Here is an 18,144-nt window from a genome sequence, read left to right as displayed (position 1 = left end):
GAAACTTGGAGATACAAGGTTTCTGCCAGACAGTGACGATTTACTTTGTTGGCCGCCCAGCCCCCAAAGTGGAACAAAGGCCGTCATTTTATTTATTTATTTTTCCTAATGGCCGACCTGGACCGGCCGGGAATGAACCGGCCATTCGGGAGTTTTTCCCAATGACCAGCACGTCCCTGCGTGTCACTCTATTATGGAAGCCCCCCTTTATGAGTTTCTATATCTCTGATTTCTGAGGTTTTTCCTCCTATCGTGTGAAAGAGGGTAATTGTGAGAAGAAGAAAAGGTTGTAATTGCAAGATAAAAACCTCACACAATTAAGAGATTCTTTTATTCGCTGGCTGAAATGGGCTTGCATATACGTTATAGTAGGCTACACGGTAAAAGCCTCAGTGCTCATTTGATCCTTTTGAAACTGAGTAGTAGACGGAGGAGTCTCGAGGAAGCTATAGTGCCAAATGGACCCTTGCAGGTCTGTAACTCCGAGAGCCTACAAATGTGTTGGTTCTAGTGTTGCCCAATCCCGATCACGTGATCGGATCGGCCGCCGATATGGTCATTTTTATAAGATCGGAGATCGGGAAAAAAAAATCGAGAAAAAAAAAAAAAAATCCAAAAAAATATTTTCTGGGAGTAGTGAAAGTTACAGGTAAGGTGAATGCGAAACGTAAGCTTACCATAATCACAGTAATCCTTAATCATTTTCAATCATTAAAGTTCTTTTGGAGAAATGAGACAGACAGAGCCCTGCAGAGGGGAGGTGATTGTGTCAGACTCTGTCCAGCTGGCAGCTGATGCCAATAAGTAGTAACAGGCCCCTTGTTAATGGATCAAAGGAAGGCAATTATGTCTCTCTGCACTGTCAACTAGCTGCTACAGATGCATACTTTTCAAGCAGCCTGGTTAATTGGTTCTTAACTTATTTTGTTTCAACTTTAAAAATGGCCAATGTTTAACCAGTTTTTATATAGTTTGTGTGTGACGTGTGGCTGGAGACAGTTATAGGCCTATATGTGATTATGAAGAAGTTTACTGAGGTTTTAGACATATTTTAGTTTGTTCAACACGGGATATTTAAATGTAAATATTTAGTTTTGTTTTCGTTTTGTAAAAAAAAGTTATAGAATTATGTTCTTATTGCACTATTCTGCTCTTAATTTGATTTAGTTTGCATGTTTATTTTGTGGTACACTACTCATAAACTTTGTTTTTAATTTGTTGATTCAGTGCTGCACTAAGTGATAGAATGAATAGAATTTTTTTTTTCTTAATACCTTGCCAAAAGATCGGATCGGGAAAGATCGGGATCGAATCGGAAGCAATAATATTTGATCGGGATCGAATCGGGAGCAAAAAAAACGTGATCGGGGCATCCCCATTGTGTACTCTCTCAGAAGTTAGAGAGTCCTATATAACATGAAAACAACAGCGCATTTCATTACCTGGATGAGTGTTGATTCAGTGTATGCTCCTCCTCAGATCCATAACAGCAGTTGTTCAGTTTGGTTCAGGCTGGCTCCAAGTGGTCACATTGCTCTGAGCTGGGGTGTGGATGATGGTGGTGGTGGTGAGGGGGGGTATATAAGAGTGAGGGGTCCGTCTGGTCTGGTCTGGCGGGCCCTCAGGAGATGGAGAGGTGGTCTCTGGAGGATCCAGACAGCGGTGAGATGTGTCTCTGGGATCCCAGCCAGCCAGCCAGCCAGCCAGCCAGCCAGTCAGTCACAGTCTGTCTCCAAAGCAGCGTTGCTCACCACCTTTTTGTGAGAAAACAGACAGAACGGGGGAGAGAGGCGAGCCATTAATGCTGTGCAACACATTTAATCACACGAGCCATTAAAAGAGAGAGTGTAAGGAGAAGGTGCGGTAGGACGAGTGTGAGGAGGAAGGGGGGTTGTGCTGTCTCTTTTGGCTATGCAGCGTTACATTTCAGGAATTAAAGACCTGAGGTAGATCCGAGTCATCCGACACATGTCTTCTAAATCAGTAGTTCTCACACGTTCAAGATTTTTCAAAAATTACCCAAAATAGCAGATGTGCAAGCTCGCAGCGGGGCACGGCGCATAGCTTGTATAAGAGCAATTTTTGAATAGTCGACGCAAACATCTAAAATGACACAGATGCTTTCCCCGTTTTAACGGGTTAAACCTGCAATCCGGAACTTTGTACTTAAAGTAATGTATTAAATGGTGCATTTATATAGCGCCTTTATCTACATTAAAGTGCTTTACGAATGTGCATTACATTCACCCATTCACACACGGACCTGCGGCAGAGGAAACTGTGCACGGCACCAACCTGCTCATCGGGAGCAGCTACAGGGGTTCCTCTGTGTCTTGGTCAAGGACACTTGGACATAACACAGGGGCGGGAGCTGAGGCGAGGATCGAACCCGGAATCTCCCAAGCGGCCGCTCTACCTCCTGAGCCACTGCTGCCCCAATTATTATAATTTAACTACATCTGCAGTGGTTGGAGGAGGTCTCCCCATGCCCTCAACCCATCCATTGAGACATTTAGACACTGGCTCGTTGAGAAAGCAGTACTGCCTGAACCCCATGAGCGCAGTATATCTCCCCCATGCATACAGGCCGAGCTATAAGCGGGGACTGCCCCTCTTGTCTGATGGATGGGGAGGTGATTTAGGTAGGACGTGAAACATACGGATGGCGTCTTTAAATGGCCCTGCATTTTGCTGTGCAATTGACTGTTAACAGGGACCAGAATGATGAGTTCTCAGCCAGAGAGAGAGAGAGAGAGAGAGAGAGAGAGAGAGAGAGAGAGAGAGAGTGTGCGTGTGCGTGTGTGTCTGTGTGTGTGTGTGTGTGTGTGTGTGTGTGTGTGTGTGTGCGTGCGTACATGCGTAATCCAAGCATTCATTAGTTAGAGACCCTCCCTGGTGTTGTAATGAAACACCTTTAATCAGGTTCTGCTTCATGGATTACAGTGCCGTTCATTCATGCACACACACGCACACGCACAAGCAATGGAGAAGGAAAGATAATCATTGTCAAGTAATGAACTAAGCAAGTAAGCCTTTGTCTAAATTATGGTTATAATAATATGGCACTTTCCAAAACAATATGTTACATACAAATTGCATCACAACCACTTAAATTACATACAAATTGCATAACCACTTAAAAACCCTCTATTCTTTGGTGAAACGGACCCGAGTCGAAACTGTACTTGGTTGGTTGACTCTACCTGTTTGCCAAATATAGCTGATCTACAAGCTCACAATGCGGTGTTGTGACACGTTGTGAGCTAGTAGAACGGCTAGATTAGGTTAATGTATATACTGCAAATATACATATACAAATAACATGGAATGAACGCAATGCAGTACAGTACAGTACATAACACATAAAAAACATATTAGTTATGAACTTTTTTTCCTCCCCTCTTTTTAACTCATTGACTGCCAAGGCACGAGTTTCACGAGTTATTACAGTACTCCCAGGCTGCCACAGCCCGAGTTTCCCGAGTTGGAAGCCATTTTGAAAAAAAAAAAAAAAATCTAAAAATGCCTCAAATGTATTAGGCATGATCGCAATTGCGAAATTGCATGTTTAGCCCCATAACAAACACATCTTTCAAAATGTCAAAAATGGCTGTTTTGTCTGACTTTGAAGGCTTGTATCTCATGAATGCCTGAACGGATTTCCAAGCGGATTTTTTTGTTTGAAAGCTGTTAAAAAGTACTACACATATGGTGCATGATCTAGGCATGGGCGTGCACGATCCGTGCACTAAAAATTGATCCGTGCACTAGAAATTTGGAAGGTGGCAGTGTTTGTTTTGTCTGACTTTGAAGGCTTCTATCTCATGAATGCCTGAACGGATTTCCAAGCGGATTTCTTTGTTTGAAAGCTGTTAAAAAGTACTACACATATGATGCATATATGGTGCATGGGCGTGCACGATCCGTGCACTAAAAATTGATCCGTGCACTAGAAATCTAGGATAGTGGCAGTCTGGTACTTGGGGGCCATCTTGAAATGGCATTCAATGAGTTAAAAGCTTCCCTGAGGTTTTACCGAATCTGCTTTTCATTTCATTTAGCCTTTTTTCTTTTTTTGCATCAGACCAATTAAAAGGGCCTGAGGGGGCTTGGAGCGCTGCACTGTAAAATCTTGAGTGTTAATTTAACTCGGGAAAGTGTTACATTTATACACTCTCTGAGTTACAAGTGGATAATTTAACACTGAGGATTTTACTAGTGGCACACAGAGGCACTTGACCATGCAAAGCCCTTTAAGTTAAAACATTTCGATATTTTTATAATCAGAGGCATGGGATTAAGCCTCCCAAATCCACCAGACACAGACTCACAGCAGGTTGCATGTTTTTTTATCCAGACTAACCTCGTTTAATAAGTAAAGCATTTAGCTTCACACTAATTTGTAAATCTGCTGAATGGAATGAAAAAAATATAAATATAAAAAGAAATGCATAATATCATCCTCAGATGTGAGGCCTGGTCTCTCAAGAAGCTAGAGTTTCATAAAGCTACATACATATTTTAGCATGATTCCCTCAAAGTGTCACATACAGTATAATATCACTGAATAATTTCCTCCACCAGAGGGAATTTGATGCACTGTCTGCAGAAATCCTACAGCGTTAATGTACTGTATTAAACTTACACTCCAGGCCGGGTCAACTTGGACTCTTTCAGACTAAAAGGCCAGACCGCACAAATGCAACTAGTCACACTCACAACTCCTTGCAACAAAACAGTTCAGGTCCGGACCAACGCAAACTCCTTGCAACTCCCATTGGGGATAACTGTTGCAAGTAGTTGCATGTTGCAAGGAGTTGCCTTTGGAATCAGGATTTTGTTTGTTGTATTGATGCCAGCCCAGCAGCTCACCTACTGAACAAATGGTGTTGTTCTTTGGGATGGTTGAGGTGCTATATTATATATACTGTAGTACTAATGGAAAACTAGTGTAGGACTGCCTACCATACTCAGGATTCGGTTTGATGCTTGAGATTATGTGTGTCTCCACTGAGTTTGGAAGGTCTGCTTTCAAGTGTCGTGTCCCGCATACCTTACAGGCTTCGCTAAGTACAGCTCTCTTGTTCCCCTTGGTCATTTTCAGTCGGATACAACAGATATTAGATTGGTCAATCTAAATTGCACCAGTTTTAATCGATGTTGAATAAATGATGTCATTTTCTTTTAAGTAATTTAATTTTTTCATCTTCATATTGTTTGTGCTTTTCTCAGAATTGTAATCTCGGCACCACTGGAAAAGAGGTTCTCAGCCCCCAGTGTGTTTTCAGAGAATTAAAAAAGGTTGAAAAGAAATGAAGATGAAATAAGCCACTGTATGGTTCTTTAGAGAAGTGATTCTGGAGGAAACACTGCCAAAAATAGCAGCTCTACAAGCTCTCGCAAAGCGATGTGAGCTTATAGATGTGTCTATTTTCAGTGAAGAAATCTGATGTAGTAATAGGAACTTATAGCGGTACAAGTACGGCAAGTAACTCAGGTTTATGTTTTTTAAGTATGGAGGGTTTAAGTGGTTAAGAGGTCAACCATTAAAGCAGTTCTCCAAGTACAGTTGTTCTCAAAGTGGGGTCAATACCTCCAAATACAAATACCTACATAGCTATGATTGAATATAGTCTATGGTTTCACACTTGTTATTTTATATTTTTAAGTGTAGCAACAGTAAAAACAGCACATTGTAGGTAAACAGTGCACTTATTTTATATTCCTCAGACCAAACCAGACAGAGCGCACTGGCCATGTTCAGGTGTTTAGACATAACTCGAGACGGTTGCGTCCCCTCTCAAATGAGCACTTGCCCGGTCGGGCAACCTGAAAGCCAACTTCACCTGCCGGGGGCAGGTGGGCAAGCCTTAGTGTCAATGCCTGAAATGGAACCAAATGCATTCGGGTCCGTTAATGAAATTAAGAACGTTTCAGAACCACTACCCGTATATGATATACGCCTCTATAGCCTGACACTCTTCTATTCTCTTCTATTGAACGATCAGGTTTGAGGAATAACCCACGAGGCTAAAACTGAACTCTATTGTATTGTGCCGTACAGGAGATTGTGGCTTGATGATACAGTAGCACTCCATCTTACCCACTGTCAGCGAGCGACGTGCTAGTAAGGTACGACTCAACCCCCTTCTATCCACCCAATCCCCCCCCCCCCCCCCGGCCCCCCCTGTGAGAGATAGAGATGGAAAAAATGGGGGCAACGGGCAAGAAGCTAGAGCTAGAGCACAATTTATCTACCTGGGAACACTGTGAGCAGCCACGGCATCTCAGAGTATAAGCATTCAGAGCGGTTTCCATGACAACGGCAGTCTAGCCAGGCGGGGGGAGAAGCTAGGAGGAGAGAGGGGGTGGGTGGGGGTGGGTGGGGTACTGGGTAGGGGTCTTTGTGCGAGGGGTCTCTCTTTACTCTTATTCCGCTTCTTTCTCCCGGGCACGGCTGCGACGTGGAATAAATGGAACCCCTTCGCCAGGGGTGTCGCACCAAATTCTGGGCCCTAGTGGGTACTTTGAAAAATAGCACATATACAAGCTCACGGCGCGGCACCGAGTGCCGCGCTGCGAGCTTGTAGATCTGCTATTTTTGAAAAATCTTTGAATATTTCACATAGATTTTTTGAAAAACCTATGTTTTATGTCAGTGGTGCTCAAACCTTTTCATGTGAAGGACCCCCCAAAATGATATGTATTTGGCCACGAACCCCCCCATCTCAAAATATTTAGTTCCAGGGACCCCCCCAGAAGCAAACTTTGAGTTATAAATGTTTGCTTAAAAAATACATACATTCAAAGATTTGCACACACATTTTCATGACTTTTCAAAAATAGCAGATCTACAAGCTCGCTGTGAGCTTGCATGTCTGCTATTTTTCAATAGCTAAAGTATAAAATAATTACAGCCCCTCCCTCCACCTTGGGCCCTAGTAACTCAGTCCCACTTTCCCCCCCTCTCGTGACGCCCCTGCCCTTCGCACTCCTAAACTCCCGCCCCTCTCCCCCACCCCTTCTTCCTTCCACTCCCACCCCACCGCACCAGGAGCTCCCCGGTGAAAGCACGCCGTCCGCGCGCAGCCTGCCCCTGTGTGACATCTCGGAAAATTAGGTGTCATGCCGGCGGGATTTCCATGACAGCCAAATAATGGCATTGGTGGTGAGACAAAGTCTCACAGACCCCAGCCAGCAGCAAAGCAGAGAGAGTGGAACGGAGATATTAGGAGACAGGAGACCACTATATTATACGGTATGTATGTATAAGATGATGATATCATCCCACATAATAGCTAATAATTTCGCAGCATATTACATTTCCATCTTTCCTGGAGAGCTCGTGCTCCCCACGACGCGAGGCCTGCGTTTCAATTTCAATTCAAACAACAACCTCATGGCTGGTGAAATAACATCAAGAAGAGGCCCCGACAGTGTGGGATTACATTCGGCTACATTTTGAGTCTGAAAAAAAAAAAGAAAAAAAAAACAGTTGTCCCCATATACTCCAGATGGGACAGAATTTACTTTGGGATTAACTGGCGTTTCTGTCTGCTTTCCGCCAAACACAAACTGTGCGAGGGGATCGCCATGCATGACAACATCAGAGAGAGAGAGAGAGAGAGAGAGAGAGAGAAGAAAGGGAGAGAGAGAGAGAGGACGTAACCTATAAAACTGCACATGAAAAGCCAGCAACCCTACGCATTCTATGAGCTCCATGTGTGCAGAATGTGGTCATGTCCTTTTGTCTGCGTGTGTGAGGAACAAGCTCTGATCCAATTATAAGGGTCACCAGCCACGACATCCTCCTCGAGGCCTTCGCCTTCCCGACGGAATCGCTCCGTCAAACCGGCGGGGTCAATAAATACGGCAACAGTAACCTACTGGCCCGAGGGCAATGGATCTATCTGTAAACGTGCGGGAGCGAGAGAGACAGAGATGCGTGGGTGAAAGACACACAGAGAGAGAGAGAGAGAGATTTGAGAGTTCAGAGAGTGAAGTGATCCGTGCAAACAAACATCCATCCACCTGCACAGATACAGAAGATGGGCTTGTGGCATCTCGTAAACAGGAGTGAGAAGACGGCCGTGCCCACGAGAAGAATCCATGGCTACATTGTGGGACCCAGGAGATGTCATGGCGTCAAAGGTGAAGCCCTGCCACGCCGGCGATGAAGGCACCCTGCTGAGCCGCCTACACATGCCGGGGTCGACCGCTCCAAATGGCCCATGAACAAGTGGGGGCTCGGCCTGACAGCACAGCAGCAGCAGCATGCCAGTGCAGTGAGTCTGTCAAACACTGTGTAATTACCACCTGCACCCTGTATGGCAGGGACATGCTGGGCCCCTGATTCAGCCCGGGGAAAAGAGTTGGAGAGGCCCTCATTGCACGCTATAGAGAGAGATCTCTCTCTATAGCGCTGCTGCTACTCAAAGATTTGTGACAAAGTGACAAGCCAATGGGGCAATTACATGAGTTATATTTCGTTGTTGTTGGGTGGAAACTTTGTATGTCCAAAACCGTTTGTTTTGAATTTATCATTTTAAAAATGATTTAAACTAGTGAAAACAGCCGATCTACAAGCACACAACGCCTCGCGGTGCGAGGCGTTGTGTGCTTGTAGATCTGCTGTTTTCACTACTTTTGTGCGACGGCCTTGTATGATGAAGCAGGGCTTTGCGAAAAAATGTACAAATTTGAAACTTGGAGATACAAGGTTTCTGTCCGACAGTGACGATTTACTTTGTTGGCCGCCCAGCCCCCAAAATGGAACAAAGGCCGTCATTTCATTTTTTTCCAATGGCCGGTCCAGGCCGGAAATGAACCGGCCGTTCGGGAGTTGTCCCGCTTTTCCCAATGGCCAGCACGTCCCTGCTGTATGGTGACAACTTTCAGGAGCCAGCCTCTTTGACGTACTGTATGGGGCCAGACCAGAGTCGAGGCTATGGCTACAAGACACTGAGGCGGCCATCTGACTATACACGAAAGAAGAAAAAAAAAAGACACACACTGAAAGAAAGCTCTACACCTGCAGTAGGCCCTCCAGCCTCTTTCTGTTTGACTACTTGGTGCTGTGGTGAAAATAGAGAGGAACAGAAATACACAGATCGGACCAGAACTGCACTCTGTCGAGGTGCCAACTAGCGCCTAGTGCACAAGTAGGCCATGTATGGCCTACTTGTGCACTATGGCCTACTTGTGCACGCGCCATGAGGTGCGCTGACGACTGGCATCACCACTGGCGATGCCAGTGAAATCTGGAATCACCATGAATGCTCATTGGCTGTTAATGATGACGTTGCCAGAAACGCTGGTCCCTGATTGGGCTACAGGCTTAAACACAGACAGACACCGACATACATACGCAGCCGAACTCAGTACTTGAGCGCTCTGCTGTGCTGGTGTAAGTAATGAATGAATGGATGGATGGATGGTGTCTATGAACAAGGAGAACCAGTGGGACATGTAGGTCATATAAAACACCACACACACACACACACACACACACACACACACACACACACACACACACACACACACACACACACACACACACACACACACACACACACACACACACACACACACACACACACACACACACACACACACACACACCCTCCCAGGTCCTTACCCTGGCCAACCACACCAAACCCATACATAAACGTGATAAATAATTAATCTTTTTAGTCCTCACTCAGTGTTGCCAGATTTTGTGGGAGCGATAAGCAACCAGGCCTCGGAAAACAAGCAAAAAAGAAGCGACTAGGCCACATGAGCACTTTAAACCACATTACCAACTGTACTCACACACTGTACATCAGCTTTTTGAAGAAAAAAAAAAGCAGTGAATTTTGTTTTGATTCAGAGAATCCTCCCACTGACTGACCCTTTACTCTGATGTTTAATCATCAAACTGCCCTTGACGTTGAGATTGAAGGATGGAAAAGATGGAGGCCACCAAGTGTAGACCCCTGGAGGTCAACAAAAGCGTATTGGTAGTCCTGTCACAATACATTATTGTTTTGAATAATCGTGAATCATAATTCGGGGTTCATCATTTCTTTCTGCTGTTGTTGGTCATAGCTGCCAGTTCCCACCTGATGTCATGTGAGAGTTCAGACTGCTCCAGACCATGCTGAGTGACCGCTAGCTTGCATAATGTCTTCAGGCTAGGATTTAAGTCCAGGATGCACAGTTCACCAGAAATGTGGTACTGGTCGTCCATGTATCCTCCATGGATGATGATACAATCTCCCACCATGCAACAGCACATCCAAAACATACTGCACAGGTCTTTGCCCTTGGGCTTAACCTTCCTCCAGGAAAGGGTCTCTGGACTAAATTTCCACAGATTGTTCGAGAAATGGTTGTAGCGCTTCCAGCCACCAAATATGTACAGCTCTCCATTGTAGGCAAAGGCTGAATGACATGAACGTTTTTCTGGGGGAATGTGTACAGAAGGCTTGCTCAGCCAGCACTTTCTCTCAGTGTCAAACACTGTGAGCTTCTTGTGGACATAACCCCCCTCCATGCCCCCAAATACAAACATCTTTGTTCCGATGATGGTGGCAGAGTGATGTGTTTGAGGTGGTGTAGTGCCTCTGATGTTAATTAAAGACCAGACCATTATGGTGGTGTCCAACTTGTACATGTCATTAAGGTGACCAGTTAGCTGGTTAGTATGGCATCCTCCATACACATACATGACCTTCTCCAGGACACAGGCTGAGTGGTGGCTCCTTTCTACTGGAATATTCCCAGACACTTTGGGTTTGAACCAGCTGTGGGTGTCAACATCAAAGGCATAAAGCACATTGCAGTAAGGAAGCCCTCCCCAGATGTAGGCAATTTCTTCTACCTGCACAGCTGTGAGGCCGTATCGCTTGGAGGGAACCACATTTCCATTTGTCACAGGGGGCAATTTCTTCCAACGCAAAGACAATGTGTTGAAGATGCGGACATCAATCTGATCACTGTTGAGGTTCACGAGACCGTCGTATCCTCCAAATGAGTACATCTTGTGTCCGACTACCACAGCAGCATGGTCGGAATTCGTAGGTCCTCCTTTCAGATGTATCGTCCAGTGAATCATTCCACACTCCAGCACCACTGTGAATCAGTGGAACTAATTTACAGGATAATGTGTTAAACACCAGCTTAATTAGTTGGAACAAGTTGTTGAATGACACTTTGTTAATTGGATGATTGCTTTTAAAGGACAATTACATTTGCTGTGATGACGATGTTTTGATGTCATTGTGTGATGACGTAGCGCGAGCGCTCGCCTAGCAGTCTGCCGATCATCTGCACTGTAGATCGTCTGTTTTCACTAGTTTAGTTAATTTTTTAAACTAGAAGCTGGGCCGCCCTTCGGGCGGCCCAGCGTCTAGTCGGCGACCTGGCCAACTCGGAACAATGTAAATAGGGAATGAATGCCCCGCCCTTTAATGCAAACCCCATTATACCTGTTGTCATAGGACCCGTTTTGACCATCTGTTTGCCTGTGTCCATTTATGCCCATATATGGAGATATCTGTTATCTGTCTGTCTGTCAGCGTCCATTTTATGTCCATATATGGAGATCACTGCAGATATAGTTCTGGGTCCATTTTATGCCCATATATGCCCATATATGGAGATATCTGTCTATTTGCGTCCATTTCACGCCCATATATGGAGATCTCTGAATCTGTCTGTCTGTGTCCCTTTATGCCCGTATATGGAGATCTTTGTGATTCTGCGTAAATTTTATGCCCATATATGCCATTTGCGTCCATTTTATGCCCATTTATGGAGATCTCTGTATCCGTCTGTCTGTGTGTCTGTCTGTGTCCCTTTATGCCCGTATATGGAGATCTTTGTGATTCTGCGTAAATTTTATGCCCATATATGCCATTTGCGTCCATATAGTTCTGGGTCCATTTTATGCCCATATATGCCCATATATGGAGATATCTGTCTATTTGCGTCCATTTCACGCCCATATATGGAGATCTCTGAATCTGTCTGTCTGTGTCCCTTTATCCATTTTATGCCCATATATGGGGGCATTCATTTTATGCCCATATATGGAGAACGCGCGTGCCCGTGGGACGAACGGTTCTCATATGGGGGCATTCATTTTATGCCCATATATGGAGAACGCGCGTGCCCGTGGGACGAACGGTTCTCGAGATACGCGGATTACCTACATACATACACACTCACAGAGATTTTTTGTTGACTCATGTGGCGTACGTGATTAATTTTATGCCCATATATGCCATTTGCGTCCATTTTATGCCCATTTATGGAGATCTCTGTATCCGTCTGTCTGTGTGTCTGTCTGTGTCCCTTTATGCCCGTATATGGAGATCTTTGTGATTCTGCGTAAATTTTATGCCCATATATGCCATTTGCGTCCATATAGTTCTGGGTCCATTTTATGCCCATATATGCCCATATATGGAGATATCTGTCTATTTGCGTCCATTTCACGCCCATATATGGAGATCTCTGAATCTGTCTGTCTGTGTCCCTTTATCCATTTTATGCCCATATATGGGGGCATTCATTTTATACCCATATATGGAGAACGCGCGTGCCCGTGGGACGAACGGTTCTCATATGGGGGCATTCATTTTATGCCCATATATGGAGAACGCGCGTGCCCGTGGGACGAACGGTTCTCGAGATACGCGGATTACCTACATACATACACACTCACAGAGATTTTTTGTTGACTCATGTGGCGTACGTGATGTCAGAGCCTTTTATGAAGTGATGTCACAATGAGTCAGAGCTTTCGCCGATTTCCTCAGAAACAGCCTGATGTCAACAATCAACCCCGCATAAGGAGATTCCGAACGTTTCGCGCCGGTTCTGGAAAACCGCGCGTCGGGTCGGGTCGAGACCCGGCACTGCACTCCGTGCCGCGGCGGGGAACGCGCGTGCCGAATCTGAAGCCGGTGGGACGAACGGTTCTCGAGATACGCGGATTACAGACACACACACACGCAGAGACTTCTCGCATTTATAGATAGATGATAAATAATACAAAACGGTTTGGGACCTACAAGGTTTCCACCCGACATCGGCGATATATACTACGTGGTTTGTTCCATTGATCCAAGACTGGACACAATCCACCCTTTGTCAGCCTTCTGATTGGTCCCTGACTGACCAACCAGCAGGCTTTCTGCCTTGTCCTGCCCCGGTTCTGCCTTTTTGCCAGACCCATGAAATGGGTAGGCCTACATAAGCAAATGTCGGTCTGTCCGGGTTTTCTATATAAAGGGTATATATGATGATGACATGATGATGACATGCCTACAAAAGGCATGATGTCATAAATGATGATGACAGACAGGGGGTCTGGCACAACCAGGTTGACCTGGTCTAGTTTATGTTGAATTTGCTAAAACATAATTTTTTTGAGAAATAAAAACATTTAAAAACATGCCCAGTCACTATACTGCACCAGAGAGGCTCCTTTATACTGAAACCAAGTTTAAAATGAGAATTGAAGACACAAAATAACAATAGTAACAATGGTAGTGGATGGAGAGAAAGGACTTTTGTCCCACCAAGACACAGCAACCAATGGGTGCGAAGAGGGGCGGGACAACGGGCGGGACTTGACAAAGGGTGAATTGATCGATGTAAAATAATAACGTAGTCTGAAAATGCCCACCCAACGGCAAACATTTGGCAAATGTTTTAATATGACAAGGATCGGCGCTTCACGTCGCTGAAAGTACAACGCTTTGTTGTTGTTGTGTGTGTCATTGGACGAGGTATAAATCAGCCTTAAGAGAAGAAGCGGCGGCGAGGCCCTGCATGGCGGTGGCTCGGTGTGATTAATGGCGTTTACAGCGAAACCTGAGAGGGGACACGATCAGCCCTCCGGATTGAAAAATGCAGCGGCTAAGAAATGATAACAAATGGCCACTGCGAGGAAAGGAAACGAACGTGTGCCGTGCATCGAGCGCTTTATACGCGTCTATGATTAGATGTGAATATATTAGAGAGCCCAGGGCCCCCGATGAACCGCCGTCCGCACGATGTGAGCTTAATGTTCTAGAGCAAAGAGGGGGGGACAGGAGGAGATTGGGGGAGTGTGATTCGGTTAGCTGCAGCAGCTTCCTCCTCTTGCTCCCCGAGACTCCCTCCTCCTCCTTCAAACTCCTCTCCTACAAGTGCAGTAGAAGAGCTGAAAAAACAAGCAGAAAGGTCTACGAAAACAAGCCCAAAAGAAGCGTGAGCGTACCTATGTTCCCTCGGAAACTAACCCTGACCCCAAATCTATAACCCTAACTCCCCAAGCCTAATCCTAAACTGAGGGAACATAGGGCTGAGGGAAATAAAGGCATGACCCCCAAAGAAGCGATTACTACAGCTCACATGATCTCACACACACAAAATCAGACACTTAAAAATAGCTTGTAGATCGCCTATTTTCAAAATTACCGTGTGGGGTCCCTGACACAAAATACCTACTCGTTTGGGGGGTCCTCCTTGACATGAAAATGTTTGAGAACGACAGTTTTTTTAAACTACAATAGACAGCAAAGCCCAAATAAGTAACTAAACCCCCGGAAAACCGCAAACCGCAAATAACAATATTTACAGGCAAAGACAATGTCGTTTATAATAAGTAGACTTGGCAACGCTGGTCTCCTACCCCCGGCTCACCGGCGTGCCTTGGCAGCCAGGTCTGTGGAGCGTCAGCCAGCGAGTGGCCTTTGGCCAAAGCAAGCAGGATGCAAATGTGATAATATCATATAGCAGCATCTCCACGCTTGGCAGCCTGCCACGGCTAAAGCCCTAATCAAATCTCTGGAAATGTCTTAAAAAAAAAGAAAGAAAAACGTCTCCAGATCTCTCTCAGCCAGATGTTGCCGGAGAAAGGCAGCCTAATATATTGACGTTTTCTCAGAGGCTAGGCGATACAACGTATCAATTATTTTCGAAAATGTTGCCTTGATTATGATTAATGAACGATTATAAAAAATATATGACACGTTGTGACCTTTTATAGACTGGCTATTTTCACTTTTTTGTATGCTGTCATTGTACAACACACACACACACACACACACACACACACACACACACACACACACACACACACACACACACACACACACACACACACACACACACACACACACACACACACACACACACACACACACACACACACAGCACACCAGTGATTCCTGGAAAACCTTGATGGTAGAATCCTCTGCCCCCTCAACCCTCCTTTCTTTGTAAATATACCTCATGATGCTGGTGTGTATATTTCCACTATATTTTGTATTGAAAAGGAATGAGACGCTGGAGCATCACAGACATGTTGAATGCCTTTTTTATCTTCGCCCACACGCGCACGCACGCACACACACACACACACATACATACACACACACACACACACACACACACACACACACACACACACACACGCACACACGCACACACGCACACACACACGCACACACGCACACTCACCCTACAGACGGCCAAGCAGCATCCTACAGAGCCAAGGCGTTAAAGTACCCGGTGTCAACTTGGGGGCTGCGTGCTAGCTTTGCCGGTCAAGGCTATCGATTAGCATTTTGTGTGGGCTGTCAATCTCGTTGTCAGCCCAAAGACCCATACCACATTAGAGCTGTCCAGGGGCCTTAAATCACCCTTTTCATTACAAAGAGTAGACTGTGATGTGTAAAAAAGATAACATAAATCTACAGAGTGGTAAAATGCAACATTTTGACTGGCTGAAGAAGAGAGATGTTCCTCTTTCGTTATAGTCTTGCGTAGCCAGCAGACAACCATTCCCAAAACTCTGTATGCTATAGAGTATGGAACCTAATAAGCAGCAAGCTACAGTATATGTATGCTAAGATTATTTTGATTTATATTAGGACAAATCTGCACGACTGTAAAAGCGGAACGGAAGCGGAGGAGGAGGCGTCACATCCGCTTTTCGCCTAAATCATTTTCATAGCTTCCGTTGCTCCAGACTGTGTGACCGGAGGCATCTTAAACCATCAAGAAGGAGGCATTTTAAAATTGTGGGAGGCAACAGTCGGGCCACGTAAGGTGAGACTACTCTTTTGTCACAGGACTGAACTGAACGTAGAGCGGAACCGAAAGTACTGAGCGGTAAACGATGAACGAAATCATTGGAACATGAACGAAATGACTGGGGTCGCTGAAACGAAGGACAATTCCCACTTGTGGCTGTTTGCGGTGAGCATCTGGGAAAAGCTGTGGCCAGGAAGGTTTAATGTATCAAGTCCTGAAAACTTCAACTGTGGAATATCAAACCGTTTTTCAAAAGACTTACAGAAATGTCAAAAAAAGAAACAAAGAAAATACACCAAATTCCATAAATGTAAAGCACTTTGGTAGCACTTTACAATAATGACCTGTTACAAATCATTTATAAACATTTATAAGCAGTTTATAGATGAGTAATAAACATGAACAACTTGTTTATTGACATTTGTAAATGTTTAACTAAACATTTATAACTGTTTTAAACATCATTTACGTGATATTAGTAAGGTATTAGTAAGTAGTAAACTAATCATGAATAAACCATTTATATACATTTGTAAATGCTTACTAAATCATTTATAACCAATGCTAAAATTCACATAATGTGTAGGTAGGAATGCATTTACAAATGTCTGTTAAGGTGACCTCCATTTGTTGTTCATGTTTAATATACGCTTTGTAGATGTTATCAAGAGCCCTAATGTAAAGTGAAGACTATTCATTGCGACCATCAGGTTGCAAGTTACTATGAAAACCTCCCCCGGCTGTCTGTCAGTCCCTCTGTCAGTCTGTCCGTCACGTCACGTCACATCACATCACATCACGTCACGTCACACTTTTGGCCCTACTCTTATCTCCGGCACCGTTTCCCCTATCCATGCCAAACTTGCCAAACTGCTAAACATGAACAAACATGGAGGCCACATTAACAGACAGTTGTAAATAATGAATAGTCTTCACTTTACATTAGGGCTCTTGATAACATCTACAAAGCGTATATTAAACATGAACAACACATGGAGGTCACCTTAACAGACATTTGTAAATGCATTCCTACCTACACATTATGTGAATTTTAGCATTGGTTATACATGATTTAGTAAGCATTTACAAATGTATATAAATGGTTTATTCATGATTAGTTTACTACTTACTAATACCTTACTAATAACATGTAAATGATGTTTAAAACAGTTATAAATGTTTAGTTAAACATTTACAAATGTCAATAAACAGTTTGTTCATGTTTATTACTCATCTATAAACTGCTTATAAATGTTTATAAATGATTTATAACTGGTCATTATTGTAAAGTGCTACCAGAACGGGTAATAGTGAAAATAGCCGATCTACAAGCTATTTTCACTGCTTCTGAAACAGGCCGTATATGATTTATTCATGATGTATTTTTTAAAATTTGGTTCTCAGGGGAGACGCCAAAAGTATCTTTTTGGTCTCTGCTGAAAAGGTTTGGGAACCAATGATGATCTATCATCCCTTTTTGAGTGTTTGTGGTGGGCATCTGGGAGAAGCAGGGGGGGTCAGGACGACGTAACAAGTGCTGAACACTTCAACTGTTGTTGAACCTCCACTCTGTCAATATTCATGAGTGCTTTTACAAAGAGCAACGAAGCTCTGGGATGAGGACCAAGCAAATACCACACACACACACACACACACACACACACACACACACACACACACACACACACACACACACACACACACACACACACACACACACACACACACACACACACACACACACACACACACACACACACACACACACACACACACACACACACATGCATGCTCTTATTAATGCACACATACAGTAAGTACACCCACCCACACACACACACACACACACATACACAGAGATAATATAAATAATAAAGCCCTCAGGATCCCCCCACGCTGTGTGCGCGCGCACAAGCGTGTCAGTGTGATGATGTGTGTGTGTGCGTGTGGGATGTGACGTGTGTGCATATCTAAGTGTGACTGTGTGTGTGTGTATAACTGGCTGTAGCCCAAGGCTATATGTCTTGTCTGTCTGCCCCTTGTCTGGGAACAGAGACGTGTTACGTGCTA

At 44.5% G+C, this 18,144-nt stretch overlaps 1 protein-coding gene across 1 annotated transcript in view; it reads right to left on the bottom strand.

Annotated features, from left to right (window-relative positions):
- The window catches only part of ptprea (protein tyrosine phosphatase receptor type Ea), a 130,266-nt gene that overhangs the window by 61,846 nt on the left and 50,276 nt on the right, over positions 1-18,144 (bottom strand). Inside the window, exon 2 of the mRNA XM_080747128.1 lies at positions 1,443-1,754. The gene's annotated coding sequence lies outside the window, so the exon portion shown is untranslated. The remainder of the gene's footprint in view (positions 1-1,442; positions 1,755-18,144) is intronic.

The sequence above is a fragment of the Nannobrachium achirus genome (genome assembly GCF_963921795.1).
Source record: "Nannobrachium achirus genome assembly, chromosome: 18".
Taxonomy (NCBI): Eukaryota; Metazoa; Chordata; class Actinopteri; order Myctophiformes; family Myctophidae; genus Nannobrachium; species Nannobrachium achirus.
Note: the sequence above shows the minus strand (reverse complement) of the source record. Positions and strands in the feature narration are given on the sequence as shown.